A 14,845-nucleotide genomic window follows, 5' to 3' on the forward strand; every position below is an offset into this window, starting at 1 on the left:
TGAATACACAATACAGTTTTCCACTGTCCCACAATCAAAGGGACTCTTACGGAAACAGTAACAGCTGTGTCCACACTTACACATTCAGTGTCGGACACTAGAAGGTAACAAGAGCCGGTATGCACTAGTACCTAAGGTGCACAGGGTCAGGGCAGCAGCGATCAGTGTATACTGACACCTTATGTGCACAATTCAGGCAATAATGCAGACAAGAGCATTTAGCAGTGTATACATAATGCACAACGACCTACAACAAAACAACAGAAAACATACAATGATTAGGTGTTAGAAGAAACCGTGCAACAAACATGCACAATTACACCCATATCATAAGGTGCACGGCGGCACCATTGAAACCCATTGTCCTACCCTACAGATGGTGGGTTCTCCAGACACCTCCGTTCCGATGTTTCTGGTTAGGGTGGTCCAGTTTGACAGCAGAGAGTCAGTACGATGTGGAGGGATCACAGGAGGATGTTCCTTTCTATCCCTAGACGACCCTCGGGACCCTACAATAGACCTGTTGCAAAACTACAACTCCCACCATGCCCAAACAGCCTACAGCTATCAGCCTATAGCAGGGCATTGTGGGAGTTGTAGTTTTTGGACAATTCCTTATTCCACTACTCCGGCGCAATACAATGTCAATTGTCAATACCCCAAATATACCTAAACCAGGCATGGCTTGGGATCGAATTCTATATTCATCCCTTTAGGTTGAAGGGTGCCTAATCTGTATATCCATTCGATCTCTCTTCTATTTTATTCGCATGACTGGGTCACCACCCCGCCAATGGGGTTTAACTAATTCTACTCCCATGAACTTCAAACCTCTAGGGTTCTTCTCATGGTGCTCCTTAAAATGCATAGCGACACTATGGGTGGTTAGACCTTTTTTAATATTATGGATGTGTTCCTGTATTCTAACTTCCAGTTTTCTGAGGGTTCTTCCCACGTACTGGAGGCCACAAGGGCACACCAGTACGTATATCACCCCTTCATTCTTACAGGACAGGCCCCCTTTCACTTTAAACTCTTGCCCACTTACTGTGGACTTTACTACCCCCACATGCTGCGTTCTCTCTCTCGGGGTTCTATTCTTGCAGCCTATACAAAAGCCGCACCATGTGAATTTCTGCGTGTCTTTCTTTTTGGGGACAGTCGAGATCGCGCATTGCTTATATTGCTGGTAAAGTGCAAATTCCAGTTGTTCTCATTCAAATTTTGAATGAGTGCTTCCAGCCCACTTTTTTCTCCTACCCAGATTAAGAGGCAGTCGTCGATGAATCTCCTCCATACCCGCAATTCACCTCCATCAATTTTCCTTCCTAATATTGGGATAATGTTCTCCTCCTCCCATGCCCCCATAAAAATATTCGCGAAACTTGGTGCGAATTTCGCGCCCATTGCGGTTCCGGTGCATTGGACGTAAAAATTCCCGTCATACCAAAAATAATTATGATCTAAACAATACTCCACACATCTCACGATAAAAGTACCCTGCGTGTCTGTCGTGAGTGGATCTTTTGACACCTGGTTCTCTATGGCTTTTACTCCTAGGGCCTTCGGTATCACGGTATATAATGAGGTCACATCGACTGTCGGCAGCCATACCTCCTCTCCATATGTCTCAAGTTTTTTTATGAGATCTAATACCCTACCCGTATCCTTCAAATAAGAAGGAATACGTGTGACATATTTTTGTAGGTGGAAATCTATGTACTCTGTGATCCTGCTTGTAAGGGAATTTATCCCCGAGACTATGGGCCTACCTGGGGGATGGAGGAGACACTTGTGTATTTTTGGTAGGTGATATATCACAGGGGTTACTGGATATTTCACCGTTAGATATTCAAATTCCTTCTTATTTAATATATCATCCCTAAGACCGTCTCTTAATAATATATCCAAAGTGTTCTTATATTATTTTGTGGGGTCACTTTTTAACTTCCTATATGTAGTCTCATCTGCCAACAATCTACACATTTCCGTCTCATATTTCTCCTTATCCATCACGACTACTCCCCCCCCCCCCGCCCCCTTTATCTGCAGGTTTTATTACAATCAAAGGGTTAGCTTCCAGATCTTGCAGGGCTTTTTTCTCCTTAAGAGAGAGATTTTTATACTTCTTTTTACTCTCCATTTTATCCAGCTCATTCAGAAGTCCTCTCTTAAAGGCATCAATGCATTCATTGTTGGTATTTTTCGGAAAAAAATTTGATTTTTCCCGAAGCTGGGTGTGTATTATGTCCTTTTTCCTTGGTTGCGTCTTTTTCAGACGCAACCAATGGTGCATTGACTGCATTTTTCCAAGGGGGCACTCTGATTACTCATGCAATATTTCGCAATGTTCCGTTTTTTCACAAATCTGTGTATATCTAGGAACGTCTCAAATTTATTTAACAGTTTCGTGGGCGCAAATTTTAGACCCCTCCCTAGTATTTGTTTTTCTTCCTCTGATAGATTGTATGAACTCAGGTTGAAAATGCCTCATATTGTCCCCTGATTTTCTTGGGGTCTGGACTTGATTTTTCTCTTTCCATTTCCTCTCCTACCTCTATATGATTTCTTTTTTTGTGGGGTCGTCATATTCCTTTCTATCTCTTGTTTCCCCCACCATATTCCTTTGTACTCCCTTTGTTGCCTGGTGTGGAAAATTTTTACTATTGGATATAGTTTTTCTTTCTTGTGCCTCAATTTGTGGGGGTTCATCCCTAACTCCATAGTTCTGTGGTTTATATCTCTCCTCCCTATAATATCCACCACGTCCGGGGTATTGGTCAGAATGGTAGTTGTAATACCTACCATCTCCTCCCTCTCCCCTATAATTTCTATTTCCTCTATAGTTCCCATAGTTTGGGGGTCGTCTCCCTGGTGGTTGGTAATATCCCTCCTGCCTGTTCCCATTCCACCAATTATTCGGGTTTCCCTGTCTTCTGACATTCTCATTCTGGTAGTAGTAGTCATTGGTGTATCCTCTGTATCTATTTCCTCTATAATTTCCTCCTTGCTGGTAAAATTCTTTGGGGTTGTTCTTATTTCTCCCATAGGGTTCAAAAGTACCGTTTTTCCTCTCTGTGTGATTGCCCTGATTTGGCAAACCTAAGTCAGCAGTTCCTACCTGCATTACACTAGAATCTATATTTTTATTTTTGTTTTTCCACTTATACACTCTGTTGTTTTCATAATCCTCACAAACTTTCACAAACTTCTTCTGCTTTTTTATTCGAATCTCACTTTCATTTTTCACTACCATCTGTTTACATTTGATGCTCAAATCCTCATATTCCTTTTTATTTCCAGTTTTAAATGGCTGAATTTTGTGTTGTAATTCTTCTATGGTCCTATTAATCTGTTTCAATTTGTTTTTGCGTATGTTAATAATGAATCGCACGACCTTCAGGCCACATTCGTTCATTAATTGTTCCCATTCCACTGAATCCCCCTCACCCTCGGAGCGCAGGGGTAACTGCCATCTTAGGCCATCTGGGATTTTGCATTCAGCCAGATAGCGTTCTAATGATGCAACATCCCATATGGTTCTCACCTCCCTGCTCGGCTCTTAAAACACATTCATTAGACCCTTATCCTCATCTTCAACACATTTCAACGATAAAAAATCAACATCAAACTTAAAGTTCGCTCTAAAATCGAAGATGTCCATAGTCACCCTTGCGACTCAAACCCACAAATATAAATGCAATAAAATGAAATAAAATGAGTCACTAGGTTTCAACGGTACTTGCGCTGCTGGTCTCCCGAAATGAAGTGGGCTCTTCACAAATGCAAAGTGTTAATATAGTGGGACCGCGCTGCTCCTTGTTCACACAAGGCGTTTTTCCATGTTTGATGGAGTGTATTTTATTTATTTATTCTTTATGTATTTTATTTGCATTTTATTTATTTATTCTTTATGTATTTCATTTGGAAAATGAGCACTTTGGAGAAATCCCTGGAGCAATTAGATTAGTAATGCAATCATCAGGTGTGCCATGTGGGGGGAAGGGGGTTAAATAGCCGCCTACCCTAGGCGTGGTAGATTCTCGCCCCTGACGAAGCTTTATGTGAAACCCGGGTCGGGCTGTGCGGAAAGAATACTATCATATTGATATGATGAATAACCTTTTTACTTCTGTGAGTATAATAAAACAGAAAGTTTTTACTGTGCCGGAGGTCCTCTCACTATTGTGTGATTTATGACATCTTGCAGAAAAGCCTTTAACGATCCAGCATAGATTTGCTGAGCTTCAATCTGGGTGGGAGCACACCGCTATCCCACTGAAGGGTGTCTGAGAAAGTGATCACCTGCATTCCTGGAAAAACGCCTTGTGTGAACAAGGAGCAGCGCGGTCCCACTATATTAACACTTTGCATTTGTGAAGAACCCACTTCATTTCGGGAGACCAGTGCCGTTTAAACCTAGTGACTCATTTTATTGCAAGTAATTGCAAGTAACATCAATGCCTGCGGCCTCAACCTGTGTACCGCAACGAAGGGAGGGGGTGTTTCATCTGTCCCCCTTTTATCTTTCCCTGTATGTTGTGCACAGATCTGTGCACTCTACTCCATCCAGGAGCCATTGCTCCTAGTGGCTCTTCTACCTGCTGGTGATTACTACTCCCAGCATTTGCTTGGCGGTGAACATCGTCTCCGGCCAGCGAATCATAGTTTTTGGCCCATTCTATATATTTTCCTGATGAGAGGACTGTCTCTGCCTCAGAAACGTGCATGTTGGGATCTTTTCAGGGCTAAATAGGGAATGCAATTCCAGGGTTAGGTTCCGGACGGGGGCCCAATTAGTGGGACACACGGTGGCTAGACCAACAGGACTATTGTAGGGTCCCGAGGGTCGTCAAGGGATAGAAAGGAACATCCTCCTGTGATCCGTCCACATCAGACTGACTCTCTGCTGTCAAACTGGACCACCCTAACCAGAAACATCGGAACGGAGGTGTCTGGAGAACCCACCATCTGTAGGGTAGGACACTGGGTTTCAATGGTGCCGCCGTGCACCTTATGATATGGGTGTAATTGTGCATGTTTGTTGCACGGTTTCTTCTAACACCTAATCATTGTATGTTTTCTGTTGTTTTGTTGTAGGTCGTTGTGCATTATGTATACACTGCTAAATGCTCTTGTCTGCATTATTGCCTGAATTGTGCACATAAGGTGTCAGTATACACTGATCGCTGCTGCCCTGACCCTGTGCACCTTAGGTACTAGTGCATACCGGCTCTTGTTACCTTCTAGTGTCCGACACTGAATGTGTAAGTGTGGACACAGCTGTTACTGTTTCCATAAGAGTCCCTTTGATTGTGGGACAGTGGAAAACTGTATTGTGTATTCAGCTTCTAGTTATTTTGATGGATATATCTCATTTATTTTATATTGTATCTAAAGTAAAAGTTAAAGGGGTTCTGCACTTTCTTTCAACTGATGATCTATCCTCTGGATAGATCATCAGCTTCTGATCGGCGGGGGTCCGACACCCGGGACCCCCGCCGATCAGCTGTTTGAGAAGGCAGCGGCGCCGCGGCCTTCTCAAACAGCTGACGTCACGACTAGTATCAACTAGCGTGGGCGGGGCTAAGCTCTGTTCACTTGAATGGAGCTTAGCCCCGCCCACGCTAGATGATACTAGTCGTGACGTCACTGGGCCGGCGGTAAACAGCGAGAAGTCCACAGCACTACTGCCAGCGCCACTGCCTTCTCAAACAGCTGATCGGTGGGGGTCCCGGGTGTCGGACCCCCGCCGATCAGAAGCTGATGATCTATCCAGAGGATAGATCATCAGTTAAATGAAATTGCAGAACCCCTTTAAGTCTTAAATAATCCAGATCACTGTTCACTACTTCTTATGACTCATGCGAGTGATCATTTATGAACATCATTTTTTCTGACCTCCTCAGTCTTGTAATAAGTTTCCAATTCATATAAGTATTATCCCTGTGCGCATTGTAAAACGTGAAAAATAATCTTTATAATCACCTGTCAATCAACTGTCCTTTATGCCCAAGGGGCGTTCTTTGCGCCGCATTTGTGCCCAGCCGCGCCCCAACTGCCGGATCCTTAGACACGCCCATCTAATTAGAATTCACTTCGCTGGGCGGTATTTTCCTGTCCCCGACATTCCGAGATCCCGCGCATGCCCAATACAAAGTTACGGCCATCGGCCTCAATAGGGGACGCAGGCGCGATGTGATCCCGGCGAGTGAGGGTGCGCAGGATCTCGGAATGTCGGTGACAGGAAAATACCGCCCAGCGAAGTGAATTCTAATGAGATGGGCGTGTCTAAGGATCCGGCAGTTGGGGCGCGGCTGGGCACAAATGCGGCGCAAAGAACGCCCCTTGGGCATAAAGGACAGTTGATTGACAGGTGATTATAAAGATTATTTTTCAAGTTTTACAATGCGCACAGGGATAATACTTATATGAATTGGAAACTTATTGCAAGACCTAGGAGGGCATATAAAGATCTAATTATGCTCAGAAGGCCTGACAGTGTCCCTTTAAGAGGTGTGCAAATAACAGGCATAACCCTGCTATACCTTGTGGAAAGTAAACCAGCTGCTGAGCCTCCTCGGTCCTGTCTTGTAAAGATGCGGCTGATAAAGGGGTTCTGTGGGAGTTAGATATCCAAGACGTATCCTCAGGTTAGATCAGCGATATCTGTCCAGTAAGGGTTCCACTCCCAACACCCCCTCTGAATGCTGTGGCCTCCTCATCAAGCACAGCGCCATACTTTGTATAGTGGCAATGCCTGGTACTGCAGCTCAGGCCCATTTATTTGAAAGCGATTGAGCAGTGCTTAGTCCACGTGACCGATATATAGTGACACTACAAGCCTAGAAAGAGGCTGCAGCAGTCATTGGAGCACCGCAGCCTCTTCAAACTTCTGATCGGAAGAGGGACCGGGAGTCGGACTCCCACAGTTCAGAAACTGATGACCTATTCTAAGGACAGATAATCAATATCCAACTTGAGGATATATCATTAATATCTAACTCCCGGAAAATATTTTTTTAAAATTTTTGTCTCACATTTCTTCAGTCATAAACTATACATTTTACGCTATGCAGCTGGTTGAGGATTTTTTAGCCATCATTTTCGGGAAAATACATACACGTGTGGACAAAATTGTCGGTGCTCTTCCGTTAAAGGAAGAAAAACCTACAATGGTCACTGAAAAGAACTTGAAACTGACAAAAGTAATAATACATAAAAATGTACAGAAAATCAGATATTGCTTTCAACAAAATAATTTTAAAAAACAAACTTAAGAAACTGGAGGTAGCCTTAACCTAATATTATGTTGCACAACTTTTTGGGACAATCGCAGCAATCAAGCGATTCCTGTAACTCTCAATGAGACTTCCGCCCCTGTACGCAGGTATTTTGGTCCACTCCTCGCTCCATCTGTCTCCGGTTAGAAGGATGCCTTCTCCAGACTGCATTGGCATATTATTAATGGTTGTCTGGGGAATGTCTAGGCTGAATGCACTTGAGCATGCAAATCATCAAGATCTGCTGCTGGCAGCTCCCTTTACAAGTGCCGACCAATGACGTCGTAGATGTGCTAAATGGGAGACAAGTGAGGAGACCCTGCAGACCATGGCAGCACATTTAGGCCACACAGGCTGTTCTGGCATTGTCCTGTTGAAAAACAAGTCCGCGGACAGTTTGGAGAAATGGCTATCCCAATGGTTCCTTGACCAAATCAATGTAATACTGTACCTGAAATGAAGACTAGAGGGGTCCGGCTACCATATATTACTCCACCCCATACCATAATTCTGGGAGTAGCACTGATATCACGTTCCCTTGTAAAAGTCTCTTCATGGTGTTGACCGTATGTTCTTCAGACCAATCTATCACTGAGACTAAAACAGGACCTTCCAGCCTCCACTGCCATCTGTGAGGTCAGTGGAGCATCTGTAGCTGGACGTCTGGCTCGCAGCCCAATGTCGTGCAGACGCCCTCCGATGGTTTGTGTAGACACTGTTTGCCACCCTAGGCTTGGGATGTGACGTCCAATTTCACTTGCAGTACAGAATGGATCACTACACACCATCCTTCTAATCAGACAACCTGTCCGAGTTTCCCCTCTGTGACTTCTCAAGGTGCATTTACACGGCCCGAGAATCGGGCAGATTATTGGGAACGACCTTTCCTGCAAACGGTAGTTCCCAACAATCTGGCCATGTAAATGTGTTGCCGATCACCCACTCGTTCATCTGGTGATCCTGTCGTTCATGCAGGCACCACTGATCATGACTTCTGAGCAGCAGATGGTGCGGTCTAAACGGTGATCTGCTGCTCAGAAACAATGATTCTGTATGGAGACGAGGGATCACAATAGCCAATGGCTTCCACTGAATCCATATGCAAATGAGCAGCTAAGTGCACCAAGGGCGGGCGTAAGCCACTCTGTGCACCCCCTGCTACACCTGTTTCCTCTGCCAGCCCCTCCCTCTCCTTTTTGATTGGCAGGTTCAGGTTCCGGTCAGTCAAGGGAGGGGCTGGCAGAGGAAGCGGCAGGAGCAAGGGTGCACAGTGTCTTAGGCCCGCCCTCGGTGCACTTAATTGCTCATCTGCATATGGATTTAAAGTCCATAAAAGAATGAAACAATGATGACTAAGTGAAAGGTATCATTACATTCCGCTGAGTTAACCCTACAAGGCACTGCTCCTGGTGTATCAGTGGACTTTCTGCTGACGGGCTCCCTTTATATATTTCCTATTTTATTTATTTATTTATTTCATGCACTTATATAGTGCTACTATATTCCGCAGCGCTTTACAGACATCAGCATCACGCTGTCCCCAATGGGGCTCACAATCTAAGTTCCCTATCAGTATGTATTTGGAGTGTGGGAGGAAACCGGAGTAATTGAAAAATTGTTACAGTTTGTGTGATTCAACAGAGAAAACTGTCACAAAGTCTTTACTCATTAAGGCTACTTTCACACCTGCGTTTACATTTTCCGGTATTGAGATCCGTCATAGGAGCTCAATACCGGAGAAAAACACTTCCGTTTTGTCCCCGTTCATTGTCAATGGGGGACAAAACGTAACTGAACAGAACAGAGCGCTCCTAAAATGCATTCCGATCCGTTTGGTTGCGTTCCCAGACCGGAGAGCAAGCTGCGGTTTTCTTTCCGTCATGGGATGCGGAGCAAAACGGATCTCTCCTGACCCACAATGCAAGTCAATGGGGACAAATCCGTTATCTCTGACACAATAGAAAACGGATCCGTCCCCCAATTGACTTTCAATGGAGTTCACGACCGATCTGCCTTCACTATGTTAAAGATAATACAACCGGATCCATTCATAACGACGCAGATGGTTGTATTATCAGTAACGGAAGCGTTTTTGCTGAACCCTGACGGATCCAGTGAAAACGCTAGTGTGAAAGTAGCCTGAGTAGAGAAGCAGGATCGGTATTGAAGGATTAAAGGGCTTCTGTCGCTCCACTAAACTCATTATTTTTTGTCTCCTTAAAATCCTTATGCTGCGATTTCTCAATCTATAGGGCTATGACTCAGTTTGGTTCAGTAGTTATATCAAAAAACGGACTTTTATAATATGCAAATTACCTCTCTAGCAGCAGGTAGGGCGGCATCCTCCATTCATAATGACGCTCCCTCCTCATGTTGATTGACAGGGCCAGCGGACGCGCTCGTTCTCTGACTGGCCCTGTCTGCGTTTTAAATCTCGCGCCGGTCTTCAGTTGGCGCAGGCGCACTGAGTGGAGGACGCTCGCTCGGCCGCTCCATCCTCAGTGCGCCTGCGCTGATGACGTCACATGTACACCCGGCGCAGGCGCACTGAGTGGAGGACGCTCGCTCGGCCGCTCCATCCTCAGTGCGCCTGCGCTGATGACGTCACATGTACACCCGGCGCAGGCGCACCGAGGATGGAGCGGCCGAGCGAGCGTCCTCCACTCAGTGCGCCTGCGCCAACTGAAGACCGGCGCGAGATTTAAAACGCAGACAGGGCCAGTCAGAGAACGAGCGCGTCCGCTGGCCCTGTCAATCAACATGAGGAGGGGGCGTCATTATGAATGGAGGATGCCGCCCTACCTGCTGCTAGAGAGGTAATTTGCATATTATAAAAGTCCGTTTTTTGATATAACTACTGAACCAAACTAAGTCATAGCCCTATATATTGAGAAATCGCAGCATAAGGATTTTAAGGAGACAAAAAAATACATATATGAGTTTAGTGGAGTGACAGAAGCCCTTTAAACATGGTGGTACCTGCTGCACTAGGGATGGTTTCACATCTGTGCCCCTGGATCCGGGCACATCTTCCCATCTGCGTCAATACACACACCTGCAATAGAAAAACCCAGACGTTCATTTGTATCCGGTGGAGAGAGGAAGACAGACCTGATGTAAACATTTCATTTGACGCATACTATACTATCATGGCTCATAATACAATACCCTGGCATTTGGTGCCAGGGTGCGTCAGTACAGATGCCATTCAGTCACTGATTCCAGGAGCCCTGTGCAGACTTCTGCTTCAGTACACTCCTCCATCGCCTTTTCACGCGGCCAGAATAGAAGGTTTACGGAAGCCGCCGTCTGTTGCCATCTGCTGCATTACCCATCTCTGCCACCTTCTCATCTCAGTGAGGGACATATATAACCCTCAGCCAAAAGCTTTTCTATGTTGCTTGATCACACACATAATCTGACTTGTGCCCAATTTTCTCCACCGGAACCTATTCCATCGGCTCAGAGGATCCTGTATGACAAGCGTCATGTGTTCTTCTTTTCTCATCCGTCTCATTGGGGGACACAGGCTTGAGCATGGGTGGGAGGCGGACACTAAGCGCACAAAGTGTGAGCTCCTTCCTCTTCAGCTATACCCTTCCTGCAGGGACCAAGCGGATCCGTTTTAGCTTAGTGTCTGTAGGAGGCAGACCTTCCTGCGTAGCGGGAAGCTTCAGGCAGTGCGGGTAAAAACTGCCTGCACTCCCACCCAGGAGACGGGAGACCAGGGGGTCACCCCAACCCCCTGCTCGTTCCCGCTCTCTAGAAGAAAAACCTCTGTATCCCTCCAGCAAGCGCATCACGGCGGCCACCCCAGAAAAAGTCCCCTCTGTTCCGGTGTAGCGTCCCTCACCAAGGGGCCGCACACCGAAGGTGGTGATCTGGCTGGAGTCAGGGGGGCAGAAGACGTCGGACAGGTGAGTAGGAGCAGTGCTTCCCTCCAGTAACCCCCTCAGTACCACCTCTAGTGCCCCTCTCAGTGACCCCAGACAGTATTCCCTCCTCCCCACGTGTGGACTTGGGCAGCAATCTCCTTTAAGGGTTAACATACCTGGGACGCTGCTGCAGCAAGGGGGTGGCTGCTTTCTTTGTACACGCTGCGCGTCTGCTGCGTCTTCCCGGGCTGATGGCATCCTCTGGTGCGCAGCGGGAGAGGAGGGGGCGGAGTTTACTCCCCTGAGCACTGCTTTCGGGTCGGCGCATCGGTTCTGGGGCAGCCGGGGCCTCCATTAACAACGGCCTATTCATGCCGGGTCCCCCACATGGCTTATTGTCTCTGGCCAATATCTGAGACGGCCGGGGATGCCGGCGTGGTTCCAGCGAGCGTGGGGGATGTGGCCTGAGAGTGAGGGGCGTGGCCCGCCCCCATGTCAGCGGCAGAGCTGTGGGAGAGTGGGCTCCACCCACTTCCGGATTTTTAAATGGCGTTTGGAGGGACACAGGCTGGGGAAGTCTTGTTTGTCCCTTCTTGCAGGGCCTAACCTTACCATTTGCCTCATTGGGGTGACAGGGGTGTCATTATGTCTGAACCCAGGCCCCATTGGTGCGTCATTTTTGCCTGCGTATCATGTTGCGCAAAATTTCCATCCCCTCAGTCGGACTCCCTCTGCTTTGCGTGTGCTGCACCGCCATGAAGAGGCTTGGCTCCAGACCCATTGCTTCCCACTGCCCAACCTACGGAAGAACCGGAATGGGCGCGTTCCCTGTCTAGGGTGGTACAGGATGTCTCCAATACCAACAAAGCTATTTTGTATATATTGGGGCGTTTGTCGGCCAAGCAGTCCTCTGGCCGGTCCGACTCTGGGGATCATGGGGCTCGTGCCCATCACGGCCGCCCCACAAAACGGGCCAGAACTTCCTCCCCCAAAAGGGGTTCTGTGTCTCCCGTGCCCTCGGTACACGTGCACCGCAGCTCCTCATACTGCTGATTAGCAGGGGTGCTGGGTGTCAGACCCCCGCCGATCTGATATTGACCTATCCTGAGGACAGGTCATCAATATTAAAAGGCCGGAGAACCCCTTTAATAAAGGCATAATACAGGACCAGCAAAGAGAATGAGATCTGCCAAATCTCATGTGCGTATTTCGGAAACGCGCAGCATGTCAATTGTTTCGGTGGATTTTTAGGGCAGATTTCACCTTTGGAAAGGAAGGGCTGAGATCGGGGCAAAACTGCATCAAAAGCTACAAGGAAATCCAAGGGTAACACGGGCAGATTTTGGGGTGGAAACACGGAGAAAGGCCGCTTTCACAGAAGCGTTTTTGCCTTCCGTATACGGCCCGGATTATATCTACTGGAATCTGCTGCTAATGTTAGTGAATTGGGCTTTTCACAGGAGCGTATAATTTCCGTCAGTATTTGAAATCCGCAAAATGTCCGAGTTTTGTGCATAGTTGTTTCCAAATACGGACATTATAGTCTGTCAGACAAAAATATACGCATCTAAATCCTGATGAAATACTGATGGTGTATCATCTGGAGTCCAAGCCTAATCCAGAGACTTCAATGCGCTGGGGTGAAAGCCGCCAAATCTGCATGAAAATCTGTTCAAAACGAGTGCAAGGGAAAACTGTTTTAGTTGCCCATAGCAACCAATCAGATTCCTCCTTTCCTTTTTTAGAGCTCCTTCAAAAAATGAAAGCTGGAGTCTGATTGGTTGCTAAGCCAGTTGTTCATAGCAACCTGCAAAACCGTGTGGCTATTGCAGGGATCTCAAGTCTCCCGGACGTTCAGGGAGTCTCCCGCTATTAGGGTCCATTCACACGTCCGTGTGTGTTTTGCGGATCCACAAAACACGGACATCGGCGATGTGCGTTCCGCATTTTGCGGACCGCACATTGCCAGCACTTAATAGAAAATGCCTATTCTTGTCCGCAATTGCGGACAAGAATGGGACATGTTCTATTTTTTTCGGGAAAGGAATTGCGGACCCGGAAGTGCGGATCCGCAATTCCGGATCTGGGCAGCACATCGTGCTGCCCCATAGAAATGAATGGGTCCGCAATTCCGTTCCGCAAAATGCGGAACGAAATTGCGGACATGTGAATGGACCCTTAGATAGCGGCTCCCTGACACCTGCATGTGAGACAATATATCCCGGAAAGGTTTACTGATAGCAGAGCAGAGAGAGAAGAGAAGTGACAGGACAGAGTTCAGATTACAGGTTGAATTAACCCTTTAGGGTCAAATTGGCTTCTCAAGGAGATCTATATGTTAAAGGCATCCCTTCTTCTGTCTCATTCAGCAGCTATAGAACTATTGAGAGAGATGTATTTTTTTTTTAAATACATTTACACATTTAACCCTCCATTTTAATTCTATTATTTACCCCGGTGTTAAATTCACCCCCCCTGGATGCTTGTTTTTTCCCTACAGTGGGGTAGATAATTACACACAGGGTTTTAAAGAATAAACTTCCTGACTCAGACCAAGAGCCGACTCAGCGAGTGAATGGAAGCATCCGCGCATTGTGCAGCCTAAGCTTCGGTTCACTTGCTTCTTGTCAGCTCAGCGAATGAACCGAAGATTCATGTGAAAGATCCGAACTTCCTATCTCTAGTTTACTCGCAGTAAACCTTTCCGGCAACCTGTAGCAGTGTCCCCTTCTCGGCGCGTGCGCACAGTGCAAGAAGAAGCCGATGCCAGCGGTCCGCAACGGCGCATCAGGCTGAGCCTGTGCGCACGCGCGGGATCTCAAAGCGGGAGGAGGGGAGGGAGAGGCGGCACTGAGGAGTGGAAGGCGGCGCTGGGCACGAACGGCGATGCGTGCGGCCGGGCACCATGCATCCACAGACCTCCCCTGCTTGGGCACCTTAATTCAATGATTGACAGGTTAGTAAAACCTGTTTTTCCGCAGAATAAAGCCACAAATAGCTTTTATAAGGCCACCTTAGAAATCAGAATGCTGCCCTGGACATGAGCAGATGTTTAGCTCACTGGGCTTATAGGTGGTGACAGAATCCCTTTAATCATATACATAAATATGATAATTTGGGGCAGGGTAATGAGCCCCATCCTCCACACCATAGAGCACAGTGTGCAGATACTGCATATGTTTGGAAAATGTAATAAAAAGTTTGTGAAAGAAAAAAATAAGAAAACCTCCCTGAAATGAGTTTTTGCAGGTTGGAATGTCTGCTATTGGCAGTGAATAAACGGTTTAGTCGTGTGACCGTACACTTGTTTACTGCAGCCACAGAGCAAATAGGGCCTTGTGCACACAAGTTCTTCTACCAACAAAGAAACGCTGCTGCCATCACAGCCAATCAGATCAATGCTTTCATGTTGAAAGGTGCTTTGGGAAAATAAAAGGTGGAATTTGATTGGTTGCTATGGACCACCTCTTATTAGAAGCCGCACGTTCGCCACCTCTGTCTCTCCTGCTATTGGGAAACTAAGAGACCAGCAGAGGCGAGGAACGGCGACCAAAGGAATATCCAGTGCTGCAGAGCCCGTGAAGTTCACGCGAACGACAGGGACCACATTACGTCACTAGATGGCGACAGCCCACACAGGGTCGCTGATGGAGCCGACTGCGCAAGCCTGAAACGTCACAAGGATGC

Source organism: Bufo bufo, chromosome 9, assembly GCF_905171765.1.
Source record: "Bufo bufo chromosome 9, aBufBuf1.1, whole genome shotgun sequence".
Classification (NCBI taxonomy): Eukaryota; Metazoa; Chordata; class Amphibia; order Anura; family Bufonidae; genus Bufo; species Bufo bufo.